This window comes from Emydura macquarii, unplaced genomic scaffold, assembly GCF_026122565.2.
Source record: "Emydura macquarii macquarii isolate MOO-44397 ecotype Brisbane River unplaced genomic scaffold, CSIRO-AGI_Emac_v2 contig_2676, whole genome shotgun sequence".
Taxonomy (NCBI): Eukaryota; Metazoa; Chordata; order Testudines; family Chelidae; genus Emydura; species Emydura macquarii.
Genome location: NW_027132813.1, coordinates 16,658,827 through 16,670,917, shown reverse-complemented (window position 1 = coordinate 16,670,917; position 12,091 = coordinate 16,658,827). Strand labels below are relative to the sequence as shown.

The 12,091-nt window shown below is 43.0% G+C and overlaps 1 protein-coding gene across 1 annotated transcript in view; it reads right to left on the bottom strand.

Moving 5' to 3' along the window:
- USH2A (usherin) overlaps window positions 1-12,091 on the bottom strand; it is a 511,874-nt gene that overhangs the window by 23,522 nt on the left and 476,261 nt on the right. The window lies entirely within an intron of this gene.

Below are 12,091 nucleotides of genomic sequence, written 5' to 3'. Positions count from 1 at the left end.
CCTTTACATTAGTGGCTCTTAATTCAACAGGTACATTAATAGTCAGTGATCTTCAGGCGCATCTGGACATGCAGTTCTTGGTGCCCTAATGACCCAGGCTCTGCTCTCATCATTGAGGTTAATGAACTCCCAAGGACTAAAATATTTAAGACCACAAACACAACAGTTCAATTCTGCTTCATGGTTCTCCCAAGGCAGCATTCTGACAATGCAATAGATATCCTCAACTAACTTGATAAAGTCATATGCAGATGCCCATATGGCTTGTGACAATCTCTACCTAGCAAAAATCAGTTATTGAAGAAGAAATTTCCTTATGCTAAGCATCCTTTAATTTAGCAGGCAGCAATGGAAGGGATTGATTTACTGTTGCCAAAGAGTTAAGGATGGGTCTGGAAACGTCCACTTTTTGCCAGCTCCCACCGTTTTAGCAAACAGAACTCTTGTGTGTACATAGCACAAATGGCAGTTTTGCATTTCTGAGACTACCAAAAATCCCTAACTTTTTTCAGCGCAGTGGTGGAAATTTTCAAATCCTACATAATCCAGTTTTACTGTGCAAGGGATAAAAATCACACCCCTACTGGAGGCAGGCTGAAGGACTGCAATATATCCCTTTGGTAGCTTTCCGTGACCACTACTCCTGGAGTAATGATCACTCCTACCTTATATCCCCTCTGTAGGTGTTTCCAGCCATTGTGTAAGGGCAGATCAAATCATTCCTTTCCAGGTCCACTGCTAATACTCCTCTGCACTGGCATAGCCAGTATCAGCAAGGAACTCCATTTTTATGTGCAAAAGCCACTCGGAGAAACAACTCCGATTCTCTGCCCCACTCACACACACTGCAGGGGTTCCGCAGTGTGAAAGGACTGGGGTCCGACCCTGCTCCTATAGAAGTCAATTCCAGATTTCCCATTGAATTTAAAGGGAGTTGGATCAAGCCTTGCTTAGGTCAGTGTTTTCAGTCATGGCTGCTGATTTGGGTTCCCTCAATTTCTGGGTGTCCTGCTTGAGACATATTGAAGGGACCTCATTTTCAGAGGAGTTCCCTATTGACTTCAATAGAGGCGAGGTTACTCAGCACCACTGCTTAGATGTCTGTAGTTGAGTACCCCAAAATCGAGGCACACAAAATCACTTTTTGCAAATCAAGTGCTAAGAGTCTCTTCCAGTGGGTGTATTTTAACTAAGGCACATACATTTTGGGAATAAAACCCACACAACTAAATTATTAGCTCTCTAAGAAAAATACTGTATTCATTTAAAAACTAATATTAAATTACTGGATGTGATTAGGGCAAAGGCCCCACTTGCACAGCATTTTGGTGTAATATTTAATGGGACAATGCCAGGAGGCATTGCTCATGGTGGGCAGAATAAGCATTGCCTCTTCTATTTAGTCAGATACAATATAACCCTCTCTTGCTGGTGAGGTAAGCTGACTGTCACTAATGAGTGTCATTTTCTTCCTAGTGACTTGCAGATATGAATCCATCTCTCTCCGGACAAAGCACAAAACAAATAAAACATCATTTTCATTTGTATTAAGGTAGCTCCTAGAGGCCACAAACAACATCAGAGCAGCCCCATTGTGCTAGATGCTGTACAAATACATAGTAAGAAATGATTCCTCCCCCAAGCAATCTAAATAAGATAGACAAGAGGAGGGAGAAAGGAGGTTCCATATCCCCACGTTACAGATGGGGAGTTGAGGCACAAAGAAATTAAGTGACCTGTCTGAGTCGGAGCCAGGAAATTAACTGAGATTTTCCAAGTGCCTGTCCAGTGCCCTAGCTACACCACCATTCTTCCCCTTTGGCATTTAGTGAAAATTCATACTAAAGGCTTTTTGATCATATTTATAAAACTGGATGGATTTCAGGCATGTGAGTTCTAATGGTTCTATAATGTGTTAGCCCTAGTTTGATCCTCTTAACACGGCTGTATGTCTTGACTAATAATTACATAACACTATTAAAACATTAACAGTCATGGAGTGCTAAATCCATTCTTGGGGGAAAATATCACAACAGCAAACAGTTTTGGGATTAAAAAATATGTTGTCAAAATGTAACTGGAGCTCGTTTCATATAATGCACTGTTAAACAAGTAATTAATAAGAGATGTAAACAGGTTTAACTCTAAAAAGCAGACAATTTAATAATTTGTTTCCTATGGGTATATAATGATATAGTTATCCCATTCCCCTGAGAGAGATAAGCAGATATTAAAAGGTCTTTCCAATACCTGTAATGGCTAAGGGCAACAGCTAATTCAATAGATTCGATCAAAATCACCACTCCTTTCGCTGCTACTGATTTATTACTTTGGCTGTAGTTAGTCATCACTCATTTTAGTTTGCTTTTCAGTACTCATAAATTACGTCTCATAAATAAAAAGATACAATCAAGGAAATCATATCAATTCATCTACAGCAATGGTTCTCAGCCAGGAGTATGTGTACCCCAGGGGGTCTTCCAGGGGGTACATCAACTCATTTAGATATTTGCCTAGTTTTACAACAGGCTGCATAAAAAGCACTAGCCAAGTCAGTACAAACTAAAATTTCATACAGACAGTAACTTGTTTATGTTGCTTTATATACTATAAATTGAAATGTAAGTACAGTATTTATATTCCACTTGTTTTATTTTATAATTAAATGGTAAAAATGAGAAAGTAAGCAATTGCTCAGCAATAGTGTGCTGTGACCCTTTTGTATTTTTATGTCTGAATTTGTAAGTGAGTCTTTTTAAGTGAGGTGAAACGCAGGGTACACAAGACAAATCAGACTCCTGAAAGGGGTACAGCAAGCTGGAAACGTTGAGAACCACTGATCTACAGCCCTGGAGTGTATTTTCCCATGGTACTACAGTAATGGCTTTTTAAAGGATAGCTTGTCATAGCTTTTGAATATGTCAGAATCACAATATACCAAAAAGGGCCTGGACAAAGTTGTACCTTAATAGGTTCACAGTTAATGTAAGAAGCCAACAAATCTGATCTGATACTATTATTTAGTTAAATGAACAAAACTCTAGGCTTGATTCATAAACACATGACTTGTGTGCACGGATTTGGGATGATGTTGCTGTGGCCATACAGTGGCATACAACCAAGGTTTTCAAAGATGGAAAAATGTGTTTGCAAAATGGCTCTCTGTTTCCTCCTTTACATACTCCCCCCAAAGATGAAGAACACATTTCAGTGCAGTAAGAGAACATAAGAACAGCCAAACTGGGTCTGACCAATGGTCCATCTAGCCCGGTATCCTGTCTTTTGACAATGGCCAATATCAGGTGCTCCAGAAGGAATGAACAGAACAGGTCTTCTTCAAGTGATCCATCCCATCGCCCATTTTCAGCTTCTGGCAAACAGCAATCCCTGCCCATCCTGGCTAATATCCATTCATGGACCTCTCCTCCATGAACTTATATATTCTTTTTTTAACCCTATTTTAGTCTTGGCCTTTGTAACATCACAGAGGTATTTGGAACTGTGATCTCAGTTACACCAGTGAAGCAATGAAGTTACTCTGGATTTACTGAGATCAGAAAGTTCCCTCAGTGTTCTAATCCGGACACTTTGTGGATCAGGTACTGTGGACTTTAAAGAACAAAAACTCATGGAAGTATCCATTTGTTTGGCTTTGAGGTCCCACTCACACTTCTGAAAAGCAAACACACTTAATTATGTTTTCAGTAGATGTTTAATTACTTAGACCCTACGAGTTAAGTAGAGGCAAACTGGTTCAGATGGAATTAGAAACAACCTGAATTTTCACTTAAAACTAGAATCAAACATTTTATGTATTTGGGGGGGAAAAACTTGATTATGGTCATTTTGTTGTGGTTGTTCAATCATTTTCACACACCTCCAGACTCCAAATCCAGGCTGACATCAGAAGCCTAAATGTTAAAATACCATGAAACACACTGTTCACATGGAACCAGGAAGTATCAAAAACCTTATAAGAAAATCTGCTCTCCTGAGTGAAGACAGAGAGAAAGAGAGAGAGAGAGAGAGAAAGAAAGAAAAATTGTATTTTATTTTATTATATTTAAGCCATCACAGTTTATTGTATCTTTCTGGCAGGAATGGAAAAGGATAAGATGAGCTGAAAGGATGGAAAGGGAAGAGAGTGAGACAAAAGGTGAGGGTTATTTCAAATTGGTGAAAATCTGTCACTGGCCAGTGATAGAGCCGGCCCTTATTTCACCCCATTTTAAGCCAGAAGAATCACAAAGTTATTTGTCAATAATGAACTACCACAAACTGGAGCTCAGACAAAACATTGTCAGACAGGTCAGCAAACAAAGCGTGACAGGAATCATTTCTTGAAGCAATGAAGAGGATTCAAATACTTGACACTTTGGGTAGTTGGATGTTTCATTACCTTAGCAACGTTACACAAGCAGCTAAACAAACTCATAAAACATCCTGCCCCCTGAAGAACATTAGGAATACAAGCCGTATCCACCTTCGAGGGTCCTGTAGGAGCACCCAAAATTCCCCTCTCCAGTTTCTCAGGTATTTCTCAAAGTGCATTTCCTGTACCCTTCATATAGCCCCAATACATGACCTGTGAGCAAGAGTGCTCTGCAGGAGTCAGGGATGGATGGAATCCTCAGTGGCTGCTGCAACTTCGCTCCATGGAGAAGTCAGTAGGCTGACGTGTCTTCACAGCTGCAGATCCACCAGCCCCCAACACCAGTTGTGTACTCCCCACAGAGCACAGCTCCACATGTAGGACTAAGGGTCTTTAGAAAGGGCTCCTTCCATCTTTGTGGGGCAGCTGAACAATGTTGTTTCTGCTCCCTTTTGGATATTTAGGATTTGCAGAGGAGAGAGCAGAATGTGCCCCTAAGCCAGGAAAGAAACGTTAAGGTGAAGGTAGAGGCCAGAGAATACCAGAAAAATGAAGTCCCTAGTATCTGTCCTGGATCGCCTACATAATTCAGGGTGGTTTTGGAGAAGTGGAGCAATACCACAACCCTTCTGAGGAGCAGGGCAGTTACATTATACACCAATAACTCTGCTTTCGAAAGGAAAAGAACTAAGCTCCCCATCTCACATGTGCTCACCACAGGGACTGGCCTTCAGCTGAGAAGAACTGGATGAATCATTGCTGCTCTTAGACCGGCCACATGGGTTTCTGTAAAGCAACATTTGATCCTCTCTTCTGCCAAGCATCTCAGCATGCTGTCTTCAGAGTGTTCCCAGTCCAATGGATCAGGAATCCTAACCCTGCTGCACGAGATCTTCAGCTGGTGTAGGTCAGATTAGCTCTGTGAAGTCCATGGACCTATTGGCTAAGGACATGGGGTAAAATTTTCAAAAGCATCTAACGGCCAGATTTATCAAGGTATTTAAATGTCTAAAGGGGTAGATAGGTGCCTAGTGGGATTTTCAAAAGCGCCTAGTGCCTATTCCCATTTGAAATCAAAACTTGAAAATCCAGCTAGGAACCTGTCTGCATCCTTAGGCACCTAAACTTTAAAATCTGACCCTTACTAACTTAGGAGCCTAGGTCCCATTGACTTTCAATTAGACTTGGGCTCCTAAGTACCTAAGAACTAAGGATGTAGGTCCTAAGTCACTTGGAGGTACTTTTGAAAAGAGACCTTGGTCTGCCGTTACAAAAGACTACCCACAGGGCTGATGGGCAGGCCCAGTTACACGAACTCCCAGTCAAACATCAGCAGAAAAGAACATCACCAAAACTTCTGACCTCCAATTAGATGTTAATGTTATACCCATCAGACTGAATCCTGATCACTGACAACATTTCTAGAAATGCTGCAGAGGGCTCAGTGGCAGCGTTCTGATTTTATCTGTATTCAGCTGGAGGAAATTTAGTTGCATTTAAAGTTTTATGTCCAGCAAACAAGCCTCCAATGCAGAGACAGCAGAATCAATATTGTGCTTAAGTGAAATATAAATCTGGGTTTCATCAGCATAATAGTGAAAACCAAGCCCTATACTTATGAATAACTTGTCTCACAGGCAACATATAAATTGTCAACAATGGAAGGGCCAAGAACAGATCCCAGAGGGATGCACAACTGACATCAGCAGAAGAGGAACACACACACACAAATCTCTCACTGGAACAAAATAAATCGCTGTTGGCCGAGAAGGAACAAAACCGATTTAGGGCCTTGCCAGGTAGCTCAGCCCAGTTACAGAATGGAATCAAAATAAAAGATACAGTTTCTTCCTGCCTCGAGTGCAGCACTTTAGTCCAGAAAAATTAGAACATACAGACAACCTGAGTCAGACATCATCAATAAATCATTACAAACCTTGACTCAAACAGTCTCTGTGCTCTGAAAAACAACCTGAAAGCCAGACTGATTGAGCTTCTGATTGAGATACCAAGGCTGGTGCAAGGGAGAACACAACATGCATTCAAGAATTTTTGGAAAAGTATTGGAGGCATAAAGAGGCTGTGGCAGGATCTAGCATGTGGGGAGGAGGTTAACCAAGGTGGAACTGTAGTCATTTGAAAAAGCAAGGGGATATACACCTCAAGAATCTGTGGCAGCAAACACAGAGGCAACATGGTAACCCACTAAATTGTGGCATCAGGAACAGAGCCTAGGACTTTCAACTAAGAAAATATAGGGCTCTATCCTTCTAGGGAAGAATTGCCACTATTTTCTATTGTAACTGCTCTCCTGCCTCTCCCCTCACACACTTGCCCTTGGGTTTCCATTTTTGAGGATTTTTTAATGATCATGGGCACATACGAGGCTACAATATGTGATGAGATCTGGTATTCTTAGACTAATTTTACCATCAAGAAGTTAATATGGTGTGAGAACAGATTTCACATTCTTATGGGTCCTTGAGGCATTAAAGAACACCTGAAAAAAACAAACCTGAATACAAATACACACCAATACTTGAAACACAAATACACATATTTCATTCCTGACACAGACGCACTGTTGCCAGTAAAGGTTTGACAGTTTTGGTCACAAAAGGATTAATTGCAGGAAAATATTCTCTCAAGTATTTTAAGCGTAAAAAGTTTCCAGCCTCTAAGCAGTGTGTGCTATTTTGGAAAGAATCCTTGCAGCGTCCCTAATGCTGTTAAGTTCACTGAGGTTTAAGGAAGGAGTTATATTATTAGTAACAGCAGGAAATCAAGTAATTGGAGCCCCATCATCTGTGAATGGAAACACTCTGCTCTGAGATACCAGTCCTTTTCCTCAGAACAAAACCAATGAAAATCATTACATTTCTCAAGCTGGGGCCATCTAGGATCACTTTCGCATATCTCAAGAACACCAGAGGAAAAAGAAAAGATTATCTAGATCATCATCATATTGTGAATAAAGTTCTTTCTAAACACACAGTAGTGAATAGATTTCTCTACTAGCATTCCAAACCCTGGTTTTCATTATTCTTGCCATTGTTCCTTTGGGGGCCTTTCTCTGGCCATTGTGGAGCCACTGGAACTCAAGGATAAGGAGAGTCATTGTACTCCTGCCTCAAGGCCCCCAGGTGTGGTCAGGGGCTCCCTTGACAGATTGCGTTGCTCATGTAATGATGTAGTTCCTTAGAAATAACTCTATATGGGCCCAATCCAACAAGAAGAACACTGCACTAGCAGTTGAACAGAGTTGCAAAAGGCTCTGCTGTGTGAAACAGATGTCCACATAGAAGGAAAAGGTGGGGTGGAGAGAAAATCCCACAACAGTTCAACAACGTGGCCTTATGAATATATCAACTTTCACACATCTCAAATCCTGGAAGCTCAAAAACTCAATTTTCTTAAGCAAAAAAGAGGGAGAGACTCATGGTGCACTAAAGAACTCAAAACTCACAATATATCATGTTGCACTTACCAAGACTGAGGACCCACTGGTGTCTTGTTATGGGGGTAGGTGAAAGTACTGGTTCATATCTCTGAAAATGTGATCACTTTGCTATGAAACTACATATATTTACATTTACTGCTAACACATTCAGGGCTAGTTTTTGGTGAGGCTGTAAATTCACCAGATTCATATGAAAATATGAACTGAATTTCAGAAAATGATACATTGCTAGGCTGCCAATGGAAGTTATATGCATAGATATGAAATCATATATGGTCATAGATTATTAGTAATCCTGTGTGATAAAGAAACAATATGCAGGAATATGTGACTTTGACATTAATGGAAAACAAGCACAAGTCGAAGAAACTCACCTGCCTCAGGTCATGGGACTTTTGCAATCAAAGAGGACTACTTTAGAAGGCCCCATTTTTGCAACCCTTACTCACACTCAGTGTATGTCTACACTGCAGGCTAAAGTCGATTTACTTTAAATCGACTTTCACCCACCGAATTTTAGAAGTGGCAGGAGCATGATCACATCATGCTCCTTGCGCCGGGCTCTTGTGTCCCCACTCGCCACGCTTGGGTCGATATTCAAAGTAGTGCACCGTGGGTAGCTATCCCACAGTGGAACTAGCCGCAGAGGCTTTTTGGAAGCTTGTCATCCTCCCATGATGCAACATGCTCCCTCCCTCTCCCTTCTTGTCCCAAACAAACTGCAAATGCTTTTTCGCACTGTTTTTCTATGCCATGTGCACGCCGTTGCCGGAGAGACATGGAGCCTCTTCAGCTCTGCACTATCATTGTGAGCATCACAAATACCTCACAGTTTAACCTGCAGTATTGTCAAAGGCGAGAGAGGAGCCGCAGCACAGAAAATAGCAATGTTACTGAGGCTGCCCTGATACAAGCCATAGAGTGGAACAATTCCCGTTTGCTGCAGGCTGTCACACATCATCTTCAGTCTGTGGAGCGCCAGTTCTGGTCCTGGGAAACAAGCACGGATTGGTGGATCACATCGTTATTAAGGTGTGGGATGATGAGCAGTGGCTGCAGAACTTTCGTATGCGAAAGATGACTTTCTTTGAACTTTGCGCGGAGCTGTCCCCAGCCCTGAAGCGCATGAATACTCACTTGAGACCAGCTCTGACAGTGGAGAAACTAGTGGTCATCACTCTGTGGAAGCTAGCAACCCCAGACTACTATCGGTCAGTTGGGAATCAATTCGGAGTTGGTAAATCCACCGTTGGAGCTGCTGTGATGCAAATTTGCAGGGCCATCAATAGGCTTCTGCTAAGAAGTGTAGTGACTTTGGGAAATGTGCAGGACATAGTGGACGGGTTTGCTGCAATGGGGTTCCCAAACTGTGTGGGGGAGAAATAGATGGCACGCATATCCCTATCCTAGCACCTAATCACCTTGCCACAGAGTACATAAACAGGAAGGGATACTTCTCAAAGGTGTTGCAGTCCCTCGTGGATCACAGAGGACATTTCACTGACATCAGTGTGGGGTGGTCTGGAAAGGTGCATGATGCGCACATCTTTAGGAACTCGTGTCTGTTCAATAAGATGTAGGCGGGCACTTTCTTCCCAGACCAAAAAATAAACATTGGGGATGTGGAAATGCCAATAGTGATGCTGGGGGATCCTGGCTATGTCTTGCTCCTTTGGCTAATGAAGCCCTACACTGGACACCTGGACAGCGAGAAGGAGCATTTCAATAACAGGCTCAGCAAGTGCAGAATGGTGGTGGAATGTGCATTTGGCCATTTAAAAGCCAGATTGAGTTGTCTTCTTACTAGGCTTGACATCAGTGAAAAGAACATCCCATCAGTTATATCTGCGTGCTGTGTGCTCCATAATTTGTGTGAAACGAAAGGGGAAAAGTTCCCGTAGGGTTGGGCCATGGAGTCTGATAGGCTGGCTGCAAATTTTGAGCAGCCAGATTCCAGCGCTACATTCAGAGCCAATCATGGAGCGCTTCAGCTTCGGGAAGAATTGAAAAACCAGTTTTGTAATGAACTGCAGTAATGTATGTCTGTGCTGTGCCTTTATTTCCCATCCCTCACCCTCGCTCCAGCAGCCCCCTCCCTTTCTCTCCCCATTCAAGCTATGAATGAATAAAGACAGATGTTTTTTAATGCTACAAAGTTTTATTTGTGACCCATTTTAATGGGGGAAAAGGAGGATAACTTAACATTGTAAAGTGTCACTGTGCAAGCAACTGTGGTTGCGTGCAGTTCTTAAAGGGTCCGTCGCATCCTTCTGCTCGCCTCCACCAGTGTGGAGTGCAACACGTACTGCACCCTGCTCAATCTCCTTCTAGACCGCTTGGGGGTAGGGGCTGAAACAAAGCGGTAGGTGGCTGAGCGTTTTGGAGGGGCTGCAGAGGGAGTCTGTCCTGCCGCTGCTCTTCTGAAGCTCTACCAGATGCCTCAGCATGTTGGACTGATCCCTCATAATACGCAACATCTCCTGTTGCGTATCATGCTCCTGCTCCTGTGAAGATCTTCTGTGTTCCATGTCCATTCTAGTTTTTCAGACAAGGACATCCTCCAGGCTCTGAGCTCTGTGTCAGCAGTTGCGGAGGCATTCATTAGTTCGCTGAACATGTCTTCCCGCATTTTTTTTCTGCTTCCTAATATGGGAAAGTCTTTCAGCTGGAGTTTGGCAAGGGGGGGGGGGCTGAAGGCCGAGGTGTCTACTGTAAGATAAGCAAAGCACAAAGTTGCCATTGTTAGCTGACCCAAAATAGTAAAGGAAATGTTACAATGTAAAAAGTACTCCCCTTCATGTTCAGAAGGCTAAGCCAGACCTGCATTCCATTCTGTACATCTCAGAAGGGTCAGACTGGTGTTACAGACATGGTAAGCAAGAGGCCCTTGCATCTGTTATAGAGAGGCTTCATTAGCACTAAAATCCACAATCCACACTTAAGCAAGGAGAGGGATCATCGAGCTTCCCTATAACATGCCAAAGACCGGTTTGGGAGGTGGTGGGCAGAACAGATTAGAGGACACTGCGGGTGAATTGTAGTAGCAGAAAACATAGGGCAACCAGTGTCCCAACCCATAATGCCCATTGCAATAGTACTAGGACTAGGAATAGTCTTGGGGAGGCACCCAGGGACCCTGTCCACGGCAGAGGAATAAAATGGAGTGACTGTATTGGTTGGGTACTTTAAACTTGCACCATCTTCCCTAGGTGACCATGTGTGATAACAGTCTTCTGAGGGTAATGCAGGCGGAAAGGGAAGATTTCCTGCAAGCATTGGGGTACAGGCCTGGCCCTTATGCTGCTATGCTGTATTCCACATTGATGCCTGCTCATTTAATAGCAGAGTGGCAGGGAAAAGTATCCTACCGTGGCAGAAGAAATAAGGCTGCCCTCCCCAGAAACCTTTTGCAAAAGTTAATAGATTACTTACATGAAAGTTTCCTTGAGATATCCACAGAGAATTCTCAGAGCATACCTCTACACATGAATGGTCTGTTCTGGGAGTAACCCTCCACTGAAGTTTGCCACCACCCAATAAAACCCTCCCCTCAAAAACACAAACTCCTTTTATGAAGCTGGACTGGGGACATAACCGCAAAAAAAAAAAAAGATTTGCCACACACACTCACCAGATGTGCCTTCCCCTGCATCTCAACCAGTCCTGCTGTCTTGTGTGTGGCTGACTGTTCTGGAGTAATGAACAGGTCTGGGATCTCAGGAAGAATAGATACCCTGCTCTCCTCTCCTCCTCATCCACAGAATCCTCTTCATCCATCCTGGACTGGGATTCTTCAAAGGTATTGATGCTGCGTGGTGGCACAGTGGTGGAGTCCCCATCACGAATTGCTTGCAGCTCCTTGTAAAAGCGGCATGTTTTGGGAGAGGAGCCAGAATGGCTGTTAGCATCCCTAATTTTCTGGTAAGCCTGCCTCAGCTCTTTGATCTTAACGCAGTACTGCTGCGCATCCCTATTGTACCCCTTCTCCAACATGCTGCAAAATATCTTCTCGTATATATCTAAATTTCTTTTGCTGGCTCGGAGCTGAGCCAAAACAGACTCTTCACCCCACAGACTGATGAGATCCAAGACATCTGGTAGACGCCAAGCTGGAGCACGTTTGGGCCATGAAGTTGCATGAGCAGTTCAGCTATAAAGCTCTCTCCATGCCGTCTAAACCGGAAATGGAAATCCAAAATTTCCTGGGGCTTGAGGTGAGGAGCTATTTCCTGTGTAAGTGGCCACGTTACAGCAGAGTG